This window comes from Peromyscus californicus, unplaced genomic scaffold (assembly GCF_007827085.1).
Source record: "Peromyscus californicus insignis strain IS unplaced genomic scaffold, ASM782708v3 Scaffold_10__1_contigs__length_136768540, whole genome shotgun sequence".
In the NCBI taxonomy this organism is placed as follows: Eukaryota; Metazoa; Chordata; class Mammalia; order Rodentia; family Cricetidae; genus Peromyscus; species Peromyscus californicus.
Window position 1 is genome coordinate 83158365 of NW_026294391.1, and position 22816 is coordinate 83181180.

The window sequence follows — 22816 nt, forward strand, 5'->3', positions numbered from 1 at the left end:
ATCTTCTCAAATATTGCAATCCTTTTCATTATCAAACTCCAGTGTGGTACCAGATTTCATAATGTGTCCAACCAAACAATATCCACCTGAGGTACACTGAAATGCCAAGGAAAACATTTAAAGGCCAAAGATTTATTGGTAGAAGTAGAAAACCATTTAATCAATTAATGAACCCTCACTGAACTGCCATTAGGTACAGTTGCCACTGGATTAAGTATTGTGAGTGGTACCATCATTAATCAGTATCTAAGATATAACTAAGGTTTACATGTTCAAAAATCTGTACGCACTCATGCACACACACACACACACACACACACACACACACACACAGACACCACATTCTCACTGATCTCCAAAATTACTTTGTAAGGGGGAAAATCTTGAATTTCATAACTAGAGATAAAGGAAAGGTTAATTGAAATCCATACTGAATCCTAACTGACTGACTACATTACAACTATTCCTCAGGGAAGATTTTGATAGGAAGAAAGAGTAAAAGAGTCCAGGTTTTACTGGAGTCTTTAAAGGACAGGGAGTAAAGGTCGGTGATGGTGGCAGGAGGCGGGAGACCACAAAGGGAAAAGAGGCAGTAAGAAGGAAGGCCCAAGGCCTCAAAGACGAACTTCGACAATGACATTATCTCCCCAAAGGCAATTCCGCCGGCAACTCCACTGCTAGCCAGGCTCTGCAAGAACTTTACATTTTCTTTGGAATCTAGCGATTAAACATATATCCAAAGGTTTCTTATTTAAAAAACAAACCACTGCTTCAAGTATAAAGCAGAATTACTAATGTTAAAGTTGTCAGGGTCTTAAGATATAAATGAGTTATTCCTGACAGAGTTTTCAAACTCATTGGTACATACGGTTTCTTTTCTCTGGCCAACTCAAAGTACCTTTTTTTTTTTTAACATTAAGAACTCCATTTTACACTTCACTATCAGATCAAGTCTCAAAGGAGTTTTATTTACAGGATGATGCATGCAGTTCTGAAATTTGCCAACATACAATTAAGGCTCCATCTACACTTATTTCTATCTTAAGATTCAGGAGGCTAGGTGACGACTCATGCTTACAAGGTGTGCACATTCTGCTGAGGAGAGTGAAGTGGGTAACAGAATGCATTTGGAAGGCACACATGAATAGTCAGAAAGCTGGGGACTGCCTTTTACGTCAGAGTCCCTTCTCTGTAACTCTTCTCCTTGCCGTAGAGAAGTGTCCTCTCATGGACCCGTTTCCTCTGCATTGCCAACCTTTTGGACTGCAGCATTTGACCAGTTTGGTGAAGTGCTATGTGTCTTTTGTTCCATTGCTGTGTCTTTTAAAAGCTTCGTATAGTTGCTAAAGAGAACACTCACGTACCCCTGACAACATGAAGGGTTGTTATGAGCTCCACGGGAAAAAGACACTTCATATTTAGAGAAGCAAAAATTAGAGGAGGAGTTTGTGCCTATCTTTCATTCCTATGACAGACAGTAATCTCTGTCCTGCTGCTAGATTCCAGTGCAACAAGGTCTCTGTGAGTTGCTATGAACTTCATTATCATACATTTATGCTATAAAAGTGCAATTGAGCTACCCTTCATGTGCACTATATTTACAATAATTATCCCAATAAAACCATATTCATATAAATGACTAAGAACTCCAAGAGAGAGAAGAATTTTTTTCCATTATTGGATTATATCTCAGAAGTGAGGACAATAACCATGCATAAACTAAGTACAGCAGAACTCAGACTTCTCAGGGGTGGCATAGTTAGCATTTTACTTCAGCATACCCACCCCCAAGTCAAAAGATCTTTCAAAGTAATGTAGCATCTGACAAATCAGGTCAGAGTCCAGCCAGCACAACTGAGTTTTCATGCTGCTTCACTATATCAAAGATAAAGCAGCAACGGAACAATAAGGAAAACAGTAGACAAGATCTGGCTCGAGCCGACAGCATGGCCTTAACAGGTATTGTTCAGCTGTCTGAATGATAGGAAACATTCCACTTGAACACAAGGGCACCCAACCTTTCTGTCCACTGAAGCTGGAAATATGACAATTAATATTAAACCAATTTGAATGTCTAAAACATAAGATGAATGCAAAGTGGAATTATTCTTTCTGACTGTAGGAAAATGATGCTCATTGGGAAAAAAATAACGCCTAATCTTCTGCCAAAGAGTATATCTACAAGACCATGGAATTGATCATGACGCTTTGGACAATTGTCAGTTCAGTCCTTCCCTCAATTTGTCTTCCCTTCTAAGCTCTTTCTCTATGAATTTCTTATTCATTGCCCTCAAAGATTATCTATTTTTTCCTTTGTGTCCAGTGATGCTATCGAGACATTGGAGATCAACCTAATTCTTGTCTGCCTGTAGATATACTATTTGTTCTTCCAGGATGCTATTAGGATTTTCTCTTTTTAATGTTTATTTTGAGTATCTCATATGGGATTTGTTCCTGTTGAACACTCCATGACTGTCTTCAACTTGTTGTTTTTTATTCTTTTTTAGTTTCTGACAGTTCATCTCTACTATTCCTTAAAACAGTAATTTCTCTCTATTTTTTATCTTTCTCAATTTTCGGATCCCTTTTATTTGAAATTGGAATATTTAATTCTGTCTTCTCTTTTATAATTTCTTTCTCTTTTTTCTCCCCAATGCATTTTTGTGAAGTCCCTCAATTTTAACCTTTATGTATTTTTGTTTGTTAGCTGCATTCATCCTACCACTGAGTCCATCCATTGTATTTTCATTTAAATTATTATAGTTTTGTGTTAGAGTTTCCACTTTTATCCACAATGTAACAACTAACACATGACTTGCCTTTCTACTATAAGTAACATAAAAACTGGACAGCAATATAAGAAACAATTATTTTCAGACTGTAGAAAATAGGCATAGAGCTGTGAAGTTGAAATAAAGGAAACAAAAGTACTTTTTCTCTGATTTCCCAGTTTGGTTCCTGGAGGCCCTTTCTGGAAAACAGGGTAGAAGCTCAAGTAGAGCACAGTGATCTTGATGATTCATGTCGTAGAGATAAGAAAGCAATGCAAGTGAGGCAGTTGTGATCTGAAGGGCAAGGTAGAAGAGAGAAGAGAGCTATAAAAAGAAAGAACTCCAGAAACTGACATAGCAGTTCAAGAACTTTTGCAAATGCTGAGCTGTACATACGCACAGTAAAACTCCAATGGAGGCAGGCAAAGAACAGCTGTGGAGCTTTAATCTGAATGATTCCTAGAACCCAGTCAAGGAAAGAAAACATTTTACTTTCAATCAGTCAGAGTGGAGAAATTTTGAACTCCTGGGCATATTAGTTAGTTTTTCATTGAGAGAGGAATACACATGATACAGGCTACTTATTTAAAAAAAACTTATTTTCCTCACAGTTTTGGAGGTTTAATACTGGGCAGATCCACTGTTCAGCCTCTGCTGAGGGTGGTGGATGGTGTCATATTATAGTGGGATGGTGTAAGCTACCTTGTCTTTGAACTAAGAAGCAATGGAAAAGTCGGCAGACTTGTTCCATCTGTAGTAGTGCTCTTGAGAAAACTTTTACTTTGTCTTAGTCATTGTTCTATTGCTATGAAGAGACACCATGACCATAGCAACTCGTATAAAAAGAAAACACTTATTTGAGGCTTACTTCCAGTTTCAGAGGTTTAGTCCATTGTCGTCATGGTGGGGAGCATGGTGATATGCAGGCATCCTTGGTACTGGAGAGGTAGCTAAGGCAGCAGGAAGAGAGAGACACTGGGTCTGTCTTGGACTTTTGAAAACCAAAACCACCTCTAGTGACATACTTCTTCAAACAAAGCCACACCTACCCCAACAAGGCCACACCTCCAGATCATTTCAAAGAGTGCCACTCCCTAAGCGTTTAAATATATAAGCCTATGGGGCCATTCCTGTTCAAATCACCACTTCCCTTAACTCAAGAATTCCTTATGAGGCTCATTTGAAGTTCTCTAATACTGTCATGCATGGACCCTTGGGACACTCAAACCCAATCCAAATGACAGTACTAGAAATTTGAGAAGAGCTCCTAGAATGATTTCACCTTAGTAGTGAGAAAAATCTTGCCGAGTTTTTGGCAAAACAAATTTAAACATTTTCTAAACTAAGGCAGCAAAATCCGAACACTCAAAAAAAAAGCCATAACATTCAGTATTCAACTAAAACACACCCAAGCAAGCAAAATAGGACAATATGACCACTAACTAAAAGAAATGACACATGACAGAAAAAATATGCAAACTGACAAACTGATAAAACAGATATAACTACCAGACAAAAAGAACAGCTAGTGAAATTCATTCAAGAGTTTTAGAGGAAAATAAGCAAAGAAATAGTAATTACTAAAATAACCAAATGAAAATTACCTGAGCTGAAAAATATGGTGCAATATACTTTTCACTGAATGGAATTACCAGCAGTTTAGACAGTGGAGAAAATTAGTAAGCTTGAAAATGTAGCAATGCAAACTATCCAAGCAGAAATAGAGAAATTAAAAAAATCATGTAAGAAAAATCAATATGGCCTCAATAGTGTATAGAAAAATATAAATTGGCTTATCATATAAATAATTGCAGTAGGTGATGTAGATGGTCCAGCTATTTTTGTTTCTTTTATAGTACTCACTCATCCCTTTCAGAAGTCTAAGTCTGTTAAGTTTTCTTTTCCAGGGGAATTAGTTACTGCATTTAATAATGTATATCAAAGAAGGAAGTCTGGGAATTTTTCTATTTTTAATGGCGATCTCCAGACACCACCGTTATTTCCTGGAAACTCAGGAAGTAGTCCCAGTGGTCAGTTACATTAAGTTGTAATTGGTCAGATTTAAGGGTTTTAAGGAGGTATGCTGATTAGTTTCTTGTCAACTTCACACAAACTGGAGTCGTCTGGGAAGAGGGACCCACAACTGAGGAATTGCATCCTATCAGCCTGTTAGTAAGTCTGTGGAGGCTTTTTCTTAATGATTGATGAAGGAGGCCCCAGCCCACTGTGGGCTCCACCACCCCTGGGCAGGTGGTCCTGGTTTGTGTAAGAAACCGGCTGAGCAAGCCATGGGTAGCAAGCCAGGAAGCAATGTCCTTCCATAGTTTCTGTTTTTTAATTCCTGCCTCCATGTTCCTACATTGAGTTCCTGCCTCAGTTTCCCTCAATGACTATGATTGGGGCATAGAAGCCAACTAAATTATTGTCTTTACAGATTGCTTTTCGTCATAGTCCTTATTGAAGCAATAGAAAGAAAACTAGGACCTGGGGAGAGCTGAGGTTGAAGACCAGAGAGCAGTTGGTTAGTATATCCTTGTTCTTATCAATTCCTCACCCAGCAGGACACGTGGGAAGCCTATCCGTATAGGAACTTGCACGCATAGGAATTCTGGAGTATTGTGATTACCTCAGTGAATGACACGACACAGGCAGTATCATCCTCAAGGTGACTAGAAAGAGACAGAACGAGAGTGCTAAGGCGTTTACTTCAGTGGTGGTGCTGGAGGCAAAGCTGCTCTCGTTGCTGCTGCTGTTTGTCACTCATTTCTCTCTGGCTTCTACAGTTTTTCCATGTTGATCTCGAGTGGGAAACAGGAATTAATTGTGAAAAACTGGAAATACATTTCTTGTTGAATGTTTACTCTGTGTACAGACTGTGTATTATCTCACTAAATCTCTTCAGTAAATATCAGGCAAATACTATCATTACAAAAGAGGAAACTGTAAGCACCTCAAGCCACACAAGTGGCCAGGCCTGTCCCTCAGGACCTCCAACTATCAGGTTTTACCCACAGAACACTCTAACTGCCCTAATGGCTGGACCCTGCCGCCACCCTACAAAGTACAAAGCCCAATCTCTGGACATGAAATCCCACCAATCTCCACCCTGAAAAGTTTCACCCTGAAAAGGTCTACCCACTTCCCAAGAAACCTTCTGCTCAGTTCCCTGCTGTTTCTCCCCCTGAAGAAGAGGCAGTCACACTCCTGGTCCCTCTCTTGTATGAGGTTTGTTGTGCAGTGTGAGTCTGTGATATTCCTTGGCTCCCACCTGCCAAGATACCTTTCCATCTGAGCTGTAACACTTACAGAAGTTGAACTATAGGGACATTAAGATACTTGCACAATTTCACACAGCTCTACAAGATGGGCCAAAGATTCAAAAACTGTCAGTCATAATTTAGAGATCAGGATCTTGTTCAATATCAGATATTTGGTGAACAGCACCTTACAAGTCCACAAAAAGAGTTCTTGAATACTTGTTAAACAATACCAGGGGTACGTGGAAACATAGAATTTGACTGCCAACTTCCCCAGCAGCCTTATTCCCCCATGTTTTCCTCTGATCCATTGCCTCAATTGTAGTGGGTAGCCATTCCAGCTTTGATCTGAAAGTTCCAACCCCCATTGAGGCTTCAGTAACTGTCAGGCCTACAAGGCAGGAGAGAGGACGCTGAAGACCCGAGTTCTGGATGTGGGGGCTCTCTTTGGTTCCTGGACCCTGGACGCTGGAGGTAGACCGAGCAGAGTTCTCCAGAGAACACCGTCAGACTGCGCCACACCTTTCCCAGACCCTGTTACCTATCCCTTCATTTGTAAGTTACCCCACAAAATAAACCTCCCTTTTAACTATGTGGAGTGGCCTTAATAATTTCACCAATACTCAATGTCTCAGAAATAGATCTTGAAGTTGGTCTTTTTGTATCCTTTATGGGCAAACACATTGTTCTTTCCAGTGTTTAACCCACATACAAATGTGGTAGTTTGAACATAATTGGCCTCCATAATCTAATAGGGAGTGGCACTATTAGGAGGTATGGCTTTGTTGGAGTGGGTATGGCCTTGTTGGAGGAAGTGTAGGAGCAGGCTTTGAGGTTTTCTATGCTCAGGATACCGCTCAGTGTCTCAGTTCAACTTCCTGTTGCCTGCAAGATGTAGGACTCTTAGCTCCAGCACCGTGTCTTCCTGCACACTGCCATGCTCCCTGCCATGATGATAATGGACTGAACCTCTGAAACTGTAAACCAGCCCCCTCAATTAAATGTCTTCCTTATAAGAATTGTTGTGGTGTCTCTTCATAGCAATAGAAACCCTAACAAAGACAGCATGTGATAACAATTAATGAATTCTGGGTGCACAATGGTCCTTATGGTCACAGATAAGAACTAGGAAAACCAGAAATGTTAAACACTCAGGAAAACAGGATGTATAACCTGTTTTCTGCCCGGAAGGCTGGGAATGGAGGTGGCTAATAGTCTAGATGACCTCTGTGCTATCTGTATGACCAGGATCTCCTCCAGGCTCCCGAAACAGGACCAGAGGTGGTTGATAGCCCAGATGACCTCTTTGTTATCTTTATGACTGAGATCACGCCAGATCCTCCCTTAGGCCCTTTGAGAGGCAGTTCAATGTAATTATGCCTCATTGTGCAAAAGGGATTGTGTTACACCAGAAAACTTTTTTTTCCCAAATTTTACTATACTTACATAGGCCTAAAATAACTTTCCTGGTGTCAGACTTTCAAAGTTTGAACCAACACCAGACTTTCAAAGTTTGAACCAGACTTCCTGCTTGCATCACGTGGATCATTACTCTTCCATTCCTGGTGTTTACAGGGATCCCCACAAATGAAAAAAAGAAGGCATGGAGTTGAAAGAGCAAGAAGGGGCATATGGGAGGGTTTGGAGGGAGAAAGGAGAAGGGAGAAATTTTGTAACTGGATTATAAAAATCTCAAAATTTTAAAAAGTCATTTTGATTTTTCTGAGTTAACATGGTTAAAAATGTCTCTCCTAGACAAAGCTCTATCCCAAAAAAATTGGCTTGTTTATCCTCAGCAATGCCTCACAGAAAGAGGTCCTTCATAAAAAATAATATAAAGGACTATCAGATTTGGAAAAATGCCCAGCCTCACCAGTTATGAATGATATATACAGTAAAATACCAAAGATCATTTCTCAACTGGCAAAAAAGTAGAAGGACTTAACTAATCAGTATTGGAAAGGATTCTGGGAAACAGACCTCTTAAATATGACTTGATTCACTGGAATTTAATTTGGCTAAGCCATCATAAAGTGAAATTTGACAAAATCTAACATCTGAAAGTGCAAATAATTTGACCTAGAATTTCCATTTCTAGGAATTTTTTTTGATGCAAAATGATTATGCTGTAGAAAAATTCTGTTCATGGGAGAATGGATAATAGCATATTATGGGATCATAAATACAATGGATAATAGTATACTATGGAATCATAAAATCAGAAGAATCTATGTTTTTATATGAAAAGGCATCTGGGCTGATGGGAGGCTCAAACACTTGTATTAACAAGTAAATACTACAGAAAAATGTATGTGAGTGTGGTAGTTTGAATGTAATTGGCCCCCATAAGCTCATAGGGAGTGGCACTATTAGAAGGTGTGGCTTTGTTGGAGTAGGCGTGGTCTTGTTGGAGGAAGTTTGTTACTGTGGAGGCAGGTCTTAAGGCCATATATATGCTCAAGGCCTCATATATGCTCAAGATACAGCTGTGGTAATATATTGTGTACCCTAATAAAATTTGCCTGAAGATCAGAGGACAGAACAAGGCACTGGATTAAACATACAGGCCAGGCAGTGGTTGCACACACCTTTAATCCTAGCACTCGAGAGGCAGAGATCCATCTGGATCTCTGTGAGTTCAAACCCACCCGAGACTACGTGAAATTGACTCAGTCTAGGAGAGAAATAGAGCCAGGTAGTGGTGGCACACATCTTTAACCCCAGTACTTGGGAATCACATGCCTTTAATCCCAGCACTTGAGATCTCATGCCTCTGCTACCAGTATTTGGGAAGCACACATGCGTTTAATCCCAGCACTAGGAAGGAAGTGAAATAGCTGAGCAGAGAAAGGTATATAAGGTGTGAGGACCCAGGAACTAAAGCTTTTCAGCTGGACCCCTTTCAGCTAAGGACTCAGAGACACTCAATCAGAGGATTCCTGGAGTTAGCCAGGTGAGAAGTAGCTATGGCTTGTTCCTTTGTCTCTCTGATCTTTCAGCATTTACCCCAATATCTGGTTCCTAGTTTTTATTATAAGACCAATTAGGATTCGAGTAACATACCACCCATTGTTTCAACTCACTTCCTGTTGCCTTTGGATCAAGATGTAGAATTCTTCAGAACCACAGCTGCCTGCATGCCACCATACTCCAGCCGCCATGCTCCCTACTATGATGAAAATGAACTAAACCTCTGAACCTGTAAGCTACCGCCTCAATTAAATGTTTTCCTTTATACGAGTTGCTGTGGTCATGGTGTCTCTTCACAGCAATAGAAACCCTAACTAAGACAATGAGGTAATCTAACTTTTGTAAACCAAAAAAATTCATATATAAAATATATATATTTCAAATGCACATTAGATTTCTGAGTTTATACCAATCTACTAATTAAAGCTGACTTTGGAAACTTGGATTTAAAGATATAATGAATGTTCACTTCTGTAATATTTGAATTTTAGTCACATTTATCTCTTTCACAATTTTTTTCTATTGATAGAAATTGAATCCCCTGCCTCATGCATGCCAGGCGCGTGCATTACCATTGTGCCACACCCCCACACACCCATTAATAACTTCTGAATGTATATATCTAGAGACAAAGAAAGCAAAACAAAACAGACTAGAGAAAAGAAATCTCTTAGAAACAACCAAGAATCAGAAAGCCAATGCTTTGTTTGACACCTTCCAGTCCTGAGCTTCCAAGGAAAACATTTAGGTCATAGAGCACAGTCTCTCCTCACAGAGAATAGATGTGGCTTCAGGTTTCTATGCCGGTAATTAATGTCTCCAAACTTTATGGGGATGATAGCTTAGTCATTGAACATAAAAATGGATAAACGTACAAAAACAAATTTCCTCTTTTTTCTGTGTTCTTGATTTTAATGTTAATACACACACACACACACACACACACACACACACACACACACACACACACACACACACACACACACACAAAGATGCTCTTCCCTCAGATACATATGAGAGTACACCCCTATGTGGAACAAATACCAGAAGCTCACGTTACATTGCTGATGGGTCTTGAAAACTTCTCCTGGGAATCTAGGCAGATTAGAGGCTTAAACACTAAAGGAAGAAACAGGCCAAGGGTCTGGAGAAGGCCCAAGCAGGTAGCCATTTTTACTTCCAGATTCTAGACAGTATGAATATTTCATTGTTAGACTTAAGTGTTTCCCAAGTATTCTGATCTCACCTGTAAGACTACCATCTCTCAAAACAATAACATTAATTGTGTAGTTTATCAGCATCCTAGTCCTTCTCCCTTATTCCAGATAAAAGAGGCTGGGTAGCATTTTGTAATTTACCAGATTAATCCAAAATGTACAGCAATTTCATCATTATCATGGAGATCTTTCTTATCAATTTTGACCTTCAAAGTGATAGAAACCTATTTAAGTTGTATAGATTATCTTTCTCAAAGAGCAAGAAATATAATGAAATTTATTAATAAATAAAAAGCACAACTTATGTCATTCCTATCACACTTCTTCATATAGTATGAGTCATACTAACACTCGCAATAACTGGTTTGACTATCCCTGGTGTGAGGGACTTACTTACCTAAGAAACACAGAGGGAAACAGATATAGAATTAATCAAAGGGGTAAGCCTGTATTTGGAGAGTGAAGACTAATTATTTCAAAAAAGAAAAAAAAAAGGACTAGACAACTCGTCTGAGAAGTAAAATGATGCTACCAATTGAATTGGATGTCACCAGTGTGGATGTGCAGCAGCAATTTTAGTGGCATGAAGTTTTTTCATCAGGCATCTTAGCTGAACTTTCTCATCAGCTATATTGGGTGAAGAACCCATACTTATGCTCAATCACCTACAATTTGGAAGTCTAAAAATTTCAAGAAGAGAGTCAGGGCCCTCTAAATCTTTGCTATGCCATATATAATTCCCTAGAATAGTAATAATAGACATGACCAGAGAAGCTATTAGCAATGTAGAATTACAGGCTTCACCTCAGACCAGTGACTCAGAATCTGTAGATTAACATGATCCTTGGTAATTCTTATTAAGGTCTGACAAGTTCTGCTCTGGAGATTAGCTGAGAGTTGGACTTGCCTAATTTCAAGTGCCATAGTCATATCTCTATTATTTCCCCTCATGATTATTTCGGACAGCCACACTCCTAGGAAATGCAATGAGATTGGCTGATAATCTAATTTACCAAAATCTGTCAAATGACTACCGTGTACTCAGTCAAGTATTCTATCAGGCCCTTAAAGAGAAACCAAAAACGAACCCCTCTACTCTCAAGGACAGAACTCGGGTTAGGAGGAAGAGAGACATACAGATGTGCATCTTCTTTCTCTCACTTCCCCTAATGCACTTCATATTCTGCTTAGACATGCGGTGTGGTTTGGATATAAAATGTCCTCCCAAAGACGCATGGCTTTGGCTAGGGAGATGATTCAATAGAAAAGAGTCTTTGCACTGCAAGTGTAAGGGCCTGAGTTCAAATCCCCAGCATCCACATAAATAAAAACCTGTGCATAGCTAGCTACTCATGTCTGTGAGCCAGCACTGAGGGCAATGGCAGGCAAATCCCAGAACTGCAACAATAGAGATAAGCAGATTCTGAGATCTCAGTGGCTTGCCGGCCTTGCTGGACTGGCTAGCTTCCAGTTCAGTGAGAGACCCTGTGTAACAGCAACAAGGCGCAAAGTGGTCAAGGAAGACAGTGGTTCTCCTGCTCTGGGTTTGGCACACACACACTAGCATAAACAATGTTCGTACATCACACATCATGGGAACAAACGCATACACATGAAAGCCTCATGTCTTGGAGGCTTGGCCCAGTTTTTGAAGCCAATCAATTGAGGAAAGTAAATCACGAGGACCTTTACCTAATGTTGGAGGAGAAAGTAAGAGACGGAGTCTTGTTTATGTCACTAGGGATGTGACACAAACTAGACACTAGGGTATCTTGAGCTGTCTCTTTGGTCTCTCTCCCCGTTCTGGCTGCAATGAATTAAGCAATTTTTCCTCTCCCGTGGCCTACTAACGTGATTTTTGGTTTTATCTCAGGCCCATAGCCAGCTAACCACAAACTGAAATCTCTGAAAAGAAATATGTCCTCGTAAATTGATCCTCTCCGACATTTGTCCCAGCAACAAAATGCCTAACACAGCAGGACTGATGCCTGTTCTCCAAATGCGCCCCATGCCATCTAGCTTTTGTCCTCAATGTTCCTTCAGCCTGGAGCTTTTGTTATCTGTTTCAGCTTCACCTGTGGAAAACTTTCACCATCTTCAAAAGCCTGTCTGCAACAACTCTAAATTACACTGTCTGTCATTCCTATGAGAATGCACACCCTTACCATTAGCCTGTTCCCACTGACCCTAAATTACAACTGCCTGTCATTCCTACAACAACTCTAAATCACACTGTCTGTCATTCCTATGAGAATGCACACCTTTACCATTAGCCTGTTCCCACTGACCCTCTGCAGAATAGAAACAATGGGGTTTCGGAAGGAAAAGCGGGGCGGGAGGGAGGGGGAGCGTAATCATCCTTCCCCAAATGAAACACAACTCCATGAATTCTTTTATTTATGGGCCCTCAGTCATCTCTTCTCCTACGTATTTCAGTTACTGTCCAAAGGATTTTTAGGTAAATGATTGCCAAAATGACCCTTCTATTGTGATCAAATTTTAGGACTTTGTTAAATTTTGAATTATTTCACTTAGAAATCAAAATATTTGTCCCTAGATGCTAAACTATAGCAAGTAGTTTTGCATACCCTCCTCTATGGCTCCTAATAAAAAAAACAAAGAAAGTCAGAATCCCCGATTTCTGAGCAAGTCTCCTGCTTTGTCAACGGTGGCTGCAATTTTCAGTGGATACTCTAGATGGTAGCATTGTGCATTTTATTCTTTCATATCATTTATTGCTTTTCTAAGTCTTTATTTTATACATCAGAGCAGGCATCTGTGTGGAGGGAAGATAGAAGGGCGAATACTAATTTCACTTCAAGAGAAATCCTGACAAGGTGATTGTCAATAATAGTTTTAATTCTATTGTTTCAGTCCAATTCCTGTCTATTTTCACCATTGCTCAATTTTTCAGTTTGTAGGACTGATTCCACTGTCTCACCTCTCACTCGGGTTCCCACCCTGAGCAATCCCATTTTTCCTTTCCCCTATCTAAGCCTTCTAAGGCCATTATTTCATTAAGACTTCTTGTCATCACCCAATCCACAGCCCAACTGCCTCTTCCCAGGGTTCAGTAGAACCATTTATAAGGCAGTTACCCTTCCCTTTTTTTCTGTTTTCCCAACATTTTAAATTTGAAGCTTACCAAAAAAAGTTGGAAGAATACTATAAAATGCAGCCATGTACCTGGTCACTGAGATCCACCAGTTAACATTTCCCCACATCTCTGCCCTTCCTTTTACATCCTCCAACTCACACCCTCCCTCTCTGCTACCTTTCTTCAGTCATCCTGACACACTGTAAGTACTTCACCGTGTATTTCCTAGGTTGCAGACAGCATTTCAGGTGTACTGAACTTGTCAGCACGCATTTCCTAAGAATACGAACAGTCTCTTGCAGCACCTTCTTGAAAGCCTTTGTTCTCCTTGTCTTCACTCGATTGTTTGGTACATCTAACCATGTCTTTCCAAAGGCACAAGGCAAAGGACGTAGTTGGGGACAGTGGGAATCTACTGGCTCTGGTCGAGCCATAACCTAGCTCTGAAAAAAACTGAAAATGAAAAGAAGGGAAAGATTTTGCTTAATTAGAAAGGTAACACATACTTATTGTAGAAAACAGGAAAAATAAGTTTGGAGAAATTTTTTTAAATGTATGAATCTATCATATAAAGATAATTATTCTACAAATATTCCTCAATGAAAACTTCCTCTATGCATAAGCCATTTTAAATAATTGAACTGATAGAATAGTTGAAATATTTTATTCTCTTTCCATTCAATATTAAAAATAAATACCAAAACTTTTCATAAATTTTTATTAGCTACATCTTATTTAAACAAATATAATCTTGACGAAAACATAAACAAATGTTTCTATTTTTCAGTTAAACAAAAGACAATCAAAGCCATGTGTAGGTAGTATAAGATTCTTCATTGATGGTCTTCTGAAGGTTAACATCTGTTCACACGTGGAAAGCACCTTTACAAGAGCTAAAGACATGAGGTAAGAGAATCTAGTATTTGGTTTTAACAAAGAATAGTAAAAGGACATTAAGGAAGATGAAGTAGTTACTTTTCTATTGCTGCAATAAAACACCATGACCAAGGTAACTTATAGAAGGAAGGGTTTATTTGGGCTTACAGTTCCAGAGGGATGAGTCCATCACCATCACCACTGGGAAGTGTGGTAACAAGCAGGCATGACAACTGCAGCTGAAAGCTGAGACCTGAAGGTTTTCATATCTCAAACCACAAACAGAAAGCAGAGAGAAAACTGGGAATGATATCCGTGATACCTCAACAGTATGACTGCCTAAACAAGACCTGAAAAAAAGACAATGCCAATAAACATGCTACCATGGAAGAGGAAAATCTCATGAGACCTCACCCCTAAACAAAAAACTACAGGCAACTAAAGGATACTGAAAGTGGAAGAAGTAGTCTTCTACTAGCAAGAACCCTTAACAGGTTATTAGTGGCCAAGTGGCCAGCCCTGAAATCATGTACATACAAGCAATACTGAACTGACTGGTCAGGTTATATTTATATCTACACACATATATGTATGCAAGAATAGCAAGTAAAGAAGAGGCCAGAAATTTAAAGGGAGTGCAGGGGGTGGGGGATGGAGAAAGAAAAGAGAATGGAGGAAATTGATGTAACTATATTTTAACTAAAAAAAAAATTCTATTCAGAAATAAATCAAATTGAACCCTAACCAAAAAAAGTCCAGAATCTCTTATGATACTCAAGACAGCCTCTTATTTGTAAACCCTTGTAAAACTGAAAATCAAATTGCACATGTCCACCACACAATGGTATAGAATATAAATTGCTAGTCCAAAGAGAAGAAATGGGGGCATAGTGAGGATATACTGGACCAATACAAGAATAGAACACAGCAAGGCACCTACCAAATCCTGCAGCTCCACTTCCAGTGTCAAAGGACTAGGATGGATGGCTCTGCCTCTCCATCTTTACTGCCTACAACATACATCTCTCTCCGGGGGCTGCTTTCATTTCTTTATTCAGCCACCTTTGGCAAATGTCTCAGGGCCCTGGCATCTCGAACATCTTGGGCTCTCCAATACAATCCAGGTTTCACAGTCAGAGTTTTACACAATGGCCTCTCCGAACCTCTAGCCCTCTCAATGCCTTCCTGGAGGGACTCCCCTGTCCCACGCTGCCTGGTCTCAGTAGCTCTTTTGAAAACTTGAAGGAACAATCTCTGACCCCTTCACTTTTACATCCCTCATGCTTCTAAAGCCAAGACAATGAGGATGACACTGCCAAGTGTGGCTGTCATCCTGGGATGTACCTTGGCCCCCATGAATCACATTAGCAACAAAAACAGTTGTTTTATAGAGGCTGAAAATGCCTCAACCTCTCTTTCACAGGTTGCAAGATTAGTTGAATGAGGTCTTTTTCTGAGGGCACCCTTTCCTTTTTCCAATGTCCAGGCCTCTACTTAAAGGCAGTAATCTTATCTCTTTCAGCACAAGCCTTGGCTGCAACATTAAGTTTCTTGCCACTCTTTTTCTCTTTAAAGTATGTAGTTTGTATTTCTTCCTTTCCTATTTGCTCTTTTTTTGTGGTTTGAAAAAGGGAAATAATATTACATCATTTCCCACCTCTCTCCTTCCTCCAACCCGATTTCGAGTCCCCATCTTGTTCCCTCTTACATTCTTTTCTTCCATGCTGTGAGAGATTGAATAATAAACATCTCTTATTAGATCAGAATTCTAGTGTGATTAAGAAAAAGAAGATGAACCAGACACAATGGTATGCCCCTTTTATCTCAGCACTCTGGAGGCAGAGGCAGGCAGATCTCTGTGAGTTCAAGGCCAGCCGGGTCTACAGAGTGAGTTCCAGGACAGCTAGGGATATGTACAAAGACTCTGGCTCAAAAACAGAGAAAAAGAAAGGAAGAAAGGAAAGAAGGAAGGGAAGGAGGAAGTGAAGGAGGAAAGGAAGAAAGGAAGGAAGGAGGGAAGAAAAAAGAAAGAAAGAAAGAAAGAAAGAAAGAAAGAAAGAAAGAAAGAAAGAAAGAAAGAAAGAAAGAAAGAATAAAGATGAAAAAAGAAAAGGAATATGTGGATGTGTGACCTGGGGCTGTACCACAGTTGGTAGAGTGCTTGTCTGGTATACAGGGAGCCTTGGGTTCCACTCACAGAATGATAGAAACTGGACAGGTGGCGCATATCTGTCACCTCATCACTTAAGAGACAGAACAATCAGTAGTTCAAGGCTGTTCTTGAAATACTTGAAATATCAAATTTGAGGTCAACCTGGGATACATGAGACCATATCTCAAAAAAAGAAGAAAAAAAAGGTACACCTCTCTCATTGTAGACCTCTGTAACAGTCATTGTTAGTAACTCTGTGACAGGTTCAACATTATGCTTCCTTTGAATTGACTCCTCCAAAGAAATTAGCCATTACTTTTCAATTAGTCTCAGGCAAATTCTTGGGACAAGGGAAGAAGGCCAAATTCTTCACCAAGATGTCGCCAGAGTGGCCTCTAGCCCAGTGGCTAACATTGTGACAGTCTGAAAACCCCTAAACTGGGCCACCGCAGCCTTAATTTCCCTTAGCACTTCTGTCAATTCCAGCCTCCAAGCAGATCTTTTAATCTCTGATTACAGTATTCAACCAATTTTCTAGTCCAAATTCCTAAAGTTTCCACATTCCTCTGAAAATCAAAAATGGTCAAGTTCTTCACAGCAACATCCCACTGTGTGGAACCAAGTGCCATATTAGCTACTTTTCTATTTCTGTGATAAAATACAATGACAAAGGAACTTAGAGAAAAGAAAGATTGGGGGCCATGTGTTTCCAGAGGGACAGGAGTTCTTCATGGCAGGGAAGTAGAGCAGCAGGCAAGGCACAGAGAAAGGAGCAAACAACTGAGAGCTCACTTCTTGAAGCACCAGCAGGAAGCAGAAAGAGACCCAGGAATGGCTGGAGGGAGCTCTCAGATCCCTCACCTGGTGATAGACGTGATAGACAGACAGCCGTCCTCCAGCACAAGCACACCTCCTAACCCTCCTCCAAACAGAACCACCCACCCACCGACTGGAAACCAAGTATTCAAGGGCCTGAGAATACGGGGAGCATGTCGCATTCAAACCACCACAATTTTATTTCACTTTTTACCAATGGTATGTATAGTGCAAATGTTCTAATTTTGATGAAGTTCTACAATCTTGCTTATTTTTTGGTTAGTGCTCTTGGTGTCATTTATATCTAATAAGCCATTATTAAATCTAAATTTGAAATTGATTTATTCCAGTATCTTCTTGCGTTTCATCCGTTCAAGATGAAAACATTTAAGTCCACAATTCATTTCAGGTTTTTTTTCTTTATGATGTGCCGTAGGGTTTGAATTCATCCTTTTGTATGTGAATATCCTTTTGTCTCAGCATTATCTACTGAAAATACTGTTCTCTTCTCAGAAAATGCTCACAGTTCTTTTGTCAGAAATTAATTGGTCTGAAATATTAGAACACACATGTAGGCTGTTAAGCCTATTCCCTGATCTGGATCTCTATTCTATGATGACATCATGCTGACTTACCATGTTTTAAACCAAATAAACTTAAGAAATGGGGTTGTGCCTATGGTTCAGTTATGGAGTATTTGCCTAGCATGCATTAGGCCCTGAAATTGATAATCAGTATTGCAAAAAAAAAAGAATATGAAGAAGAAAAATGAAGTGAAAACAAACATTAAATTATAAAAACCAACATATTTTATTAAATGCGTAAGAATTTACCTACTTTCCTGTTTGGAATTATTTGAAACTGCATGTTGATTATGTGGAAATCTCGAATATTATTATGGACCAGCCTTAATAATCTTCTTCCCAGGGGCCCAGAAGAGAAGCTAAGAATGGCAAGAATTATTCTTGAGAAAAGAATCTAAGTACACCGAGCTCTTTTGTCCGTCCACTTTATTCCTCTGGGATAAAGTTCTGTCTACACAGCTTCAGTTCTGCTCTCATGCCTAGCTCCTTTCTTGCCTGATTTCTCTCTACATTTATCTGCTGTCCCCTCTGAGTTCTATCTTAATTCTTTCATCTTAGTTCTGCCCCTTCTAGGTTCTCATCCATCTAGTTCTTTCCCATCTCAGCTCCTCTCCCATCTCCTTCTTTCTCATCTTGTTCCTCCTCGTCTTGTTCTTCCCCATCTGGCTCTTCCTCATCTTCCATCTCGTTCCTCTAGTCCTCTCTTCTAGCCCTTCAATCTAGTTCTTCCCCATCTCAGTTCATTCCTCCCCAGTTCTTACCCATCTAGTTCTTCCATTCTCTTTTCTCTTCTCCATCTAGTCCTTCTCTGAAAATAAAACTGCCCTTTGACCCTTATCTCTCCAAGCTATCTCTGCTCCTGCAGTTTCTGGTGAGTGTGCTCAGTCACTAGACAACTTGGCTAGGCAACTTCCATCACAGCTCAATACACCTGTAAGTAGGAACCCTTTAGTTCTGAGTTAATTGTTAAGGGTTGGTCTAAAACTAGAGATAAGACTTTGGAAAGGAGAAGGTTAAGCTTAATTAGCACATCCACCAGGCCTTTTCAAACAGGTAGTCTGGATGCTTATGTCTGTTCTTAGAGAGTACAAAGGTATCTCTGATAAGATACTTTTGTACCTCCAGGGATGGTCCTGGCCAGATGCTGCTAATGACAATAAAAGCCTGAAATTAGGGATCCTGGCTGTGTTACTGCTCACAAACTTATCTAAATATTCCTTTAGTAGAGGAGAAATTGTGCCCAAAGAATGATGGAAAAGCTACAATAGCACACGAGAAATTCATAGTAGGAAACAGCTAATAAACAAATGCCAATGATCAAGACTCCTTGAGCCTCAGCTTGACCTCTGGAAGGCCCTTGGCTTCTTCCAGGTTTTAGCTTGTCATAATCAACTGAAATCTTACTTCATATATTTTTGTGGCTTGCAGCATGGAAATACTAACATTTGATGAACATCTTTCCAAAAACATGAGTCTATTTCAAATTATTTTTCTAATGTGGATTCCTATTAGTGAACACATTGAATCAAGAGTAAGAAAGTTTTAAAAAATATTAGTTTATTTAGAGAGATAAATAAGCCTGCTGAGATGACTTACCAGATGAGGACACCTGACACCAAGCCTAATGATCTGCGTTCAATACCTGGAACCCACATGATGGAAGGAGATGACCATTTCCTGCAAGTTGTACTCTGACCTCCACATGTGTGCCTTAACATGCACATGCTATCACACATGCACATGCACACAGAATAGATAAATTAAGATGTGACAGAAAGATAGATATTCGTCAGTGGGAGAGTGTGGTGGTATTGTGTTCCCCAAAATATTGTGCACCCTAATAAACTTATCTGGGGTCAGAGATAGAACAGCCACTAGATACAAAGGTTAGAAAATGGTGGCACTCACACCTTTAATTCTGCACTCCAGAGGTAGAAATCCCTCTGGATCTCTGTGAGTTCAAGGCCACATTGGAAATGGCCAGGCATGGTGACACACGCCCTTAATCCCAGAAAGCGAGCCTTTAATCCCAGGGAGTGGTGGTAGAAAGCAGAAAGGTATATAAGGCATGAGGACCAGAAACTAGAAGCATTTGGCTGGTTAAGCTTTCAGGCTTCTAGCAGCACAGTTCAGCTGAGAGCCATTGAGAGCCATTCGGATATGAGGACCCAGAAGCTTCTAGTCTGAGGAAACAAGACCAGCTGAGAAGTTGGCCAGGTGAGGTTAGCTGTGGCTTGTTCTGGTTCTCTGATCTTCCAGTTCACCTCAATACTTGGCTCCAGGTTTGATTTTATTAATAAGACCATCTAAGATTCCTGCTACAGGAGAGAAAAGAAAAGAGGTAGAGAGTAAGGTAGATGTATAAACTGATAACATGACCACTCCATGGTATGGTTAAGGAGAAGGTGTGTGTGTGTGTGTGTGTGTGTGTGTGTGTGTGTGTGTGTGTGTGTGTGGTGTATGTATGTATGCATGCATGTATGAATGAGAGAGAGAGAGAACAGGCAGAAACATCTGGAAGAGTGCAAGGCAGAGAAAGCAGTAGACTGAATATGGTCTGCAGACTGAACCCCTAGGATGCTAGCTTGGACTGGGAAGTGTGTGACAGATACTTGTGATACTAAGGGAACCAGGAGGGCAGCATGAGCTTTGATATGCTAATAGACACCACAGATAGTCATCTGTCCCTTCTGTCACGGAAATGGCTCCTTTGGTAGAGCACAACCGGCTTCACAAGTTCCTGAGGAATGCTGGTTTTCTTTTAACCCTCAGATTTGGGGGAAATGGAGTTTCCTTTGGACCTGACAGTAGGAAAGGAGGATGGAGAGAAAAGGAGGGGGGAGTGAAAGAAGGAAGGAAGAACTGATTTATAAACCAGTATCAATTCACACTCCCAAGAAGACAAGTTGTTTTGAGTAAGTCACTCATCTCTGTACCTCATCTATCTCATCTATCAACTGAGATAAACAAAGTTGACCTTAATTTGTTTATAAGAATCTTATCAGCATCAAAATGAAATCTTTAGTATGATAGGGCTATAACAAATGTTTAAAATCCAATAGACACATATAGGGTATTATTATTTTCATTTTATCTGTTTGCTCATACTCAACAAACATTTATTGAGTACCTATTTCTTGCAGAGAACTAGCAAAGACAAAAAATGAAGAAAAATACAACTAAAATAAAAGTGAGGAAAAACCCACTTAAGAGTGTGAAAGTGCATTCACCAGATTGTAAGCTACTTGGAGGCAAAAGCCATAGGTGGCTGAGGATATAGGAAAACTATTATAGTAGTTTTGGCGTATGATAACTGCTATAATAAATATTGTAGACAAAACATGCTAAATTCAGAGAAGATGAAGAGAATGATTTTAGCACAAGAAATGAGAAAGATTTAAGAGGTATCTAATTTTAAAGTGGATGGTTTTTACTATTTCTGTTTTGTTTTATTCTTATTGGTGTGTATTAGTTATACACATTAAATATCACCAATGTGATATTTCAATATTTATACAAGGCATGCACCACTCAAATCTAGCTGCCTTTTTATCCACTCTCTTCTAACTTTTTCATTACTGTTCTACATTTAGGTTGTCATTTTTTTTCAGTTTCCAAATATGAGGGAAACTGTATGCCTTGTCTTCCTGCGTCTGTCTTATTTCATTTAATAAAATCATCTTCAGTTTCATTCATTTTACTGTGAGTGATAAGGTTTTGTACTTCCTTATGGCTGAATAATATTCTATTGTGCATGTCATACATTTTTTATATTCATTTATTGATTGACACCTGGGCTTGCTCTATGTCTTAATCTATTGCAAGAAAATGTCACAATTAGTATATGTATGCAGATATCTCTTTGGCCTACTGTGTCAATCCCATTTCTTGTGGGTTTAACCTAGAGATAGGATACCTGGATCTCATGGTGCATCTATCTTTAGTTTTATAGAAATGTTTATAGTGTTTTAGGAATGGAAATTTGATATAGATTGTTATGTAAGATCTCATACCTCATGGAAAAAGCAGCATTTGTACAAAAAGAAATCCCCCCAAAGGTATTTCTTATGTCTGTTCAACTTTTGATTTGCTTGTAATTTGTCACATTCTTTTTTTCCAGTGTTAAGGATTTTATTCACTTCACTAGAAAGCTAAGATTGCCATGTCAACTCTAAGATCTGCTGATGTTCAAATATTCAGAATGTAGAGACTTCCCAATTTGTATGCAGTTAAAAGCATTGCATCAAGTTGCCGTCTAAATTCCTATCTCTACACCCACAGAACAGTGCAGCTCTCAGGCCTCACTGGAGAAGTTTTCTTGTGCAGTGGATGGTAGTTAAGGCACAAAGTAACAACTAATCAAAGTGCAGAGAGTAAGCACCTGCTGAATTACTAGCAATAAATTGGACATTCACATCACACCTTGTCTTAGTTAGGTTTCTATTGCTGTAATGAAGACTGTGACCAAAAGCAACTTGGGGATGAAGGGTTTATTTGGCTTACATGTCCCCAATAACAGTCCATCGTTGAAAGAATCCAAGGCAGAAACTCAAGCAGGGTGGAAACCTAGAGACAGGAACTGAGACAGAGACCATGGAAGAGTGGTGTTTACTGGCTTGCTTGAAGTGTTTACCTAGATTGTTCTATTAGTAATTAAAAACTCAGGTGTCAGATATTGGGGTAAAAACCAGATAGATCAAGAAAGCAGCAGGGGAACTACCAACTGACCCTCTGTCTCCATGCTTCCCAGGTCAAAAGGGTGCCGTGAATCTTTCTAAGCCCTTCCCTACTCTTTCCTGTGACTCTAACGTATTGTATCCTGAGTCCCCCAAAATCTCTGTAGTTAATTCCAGTCAGCTAGTCATTGACTCCCCCCTCCCCGCCCCATTCAAGGTTAGCAATCTCAAGTGTTTATTTACACTTTATTAACAATCTCGAGTGTCACAGTATGATATTCCACAAAACTTGCTCCCTGCGGCTCACTCAGGTTTTTATAGAATCCAGGACCACCTACCCAGGGATGGCATTTACTCACAGTAGGCTGGACCTTCCCACATCAATCATTAATCAAGAAAA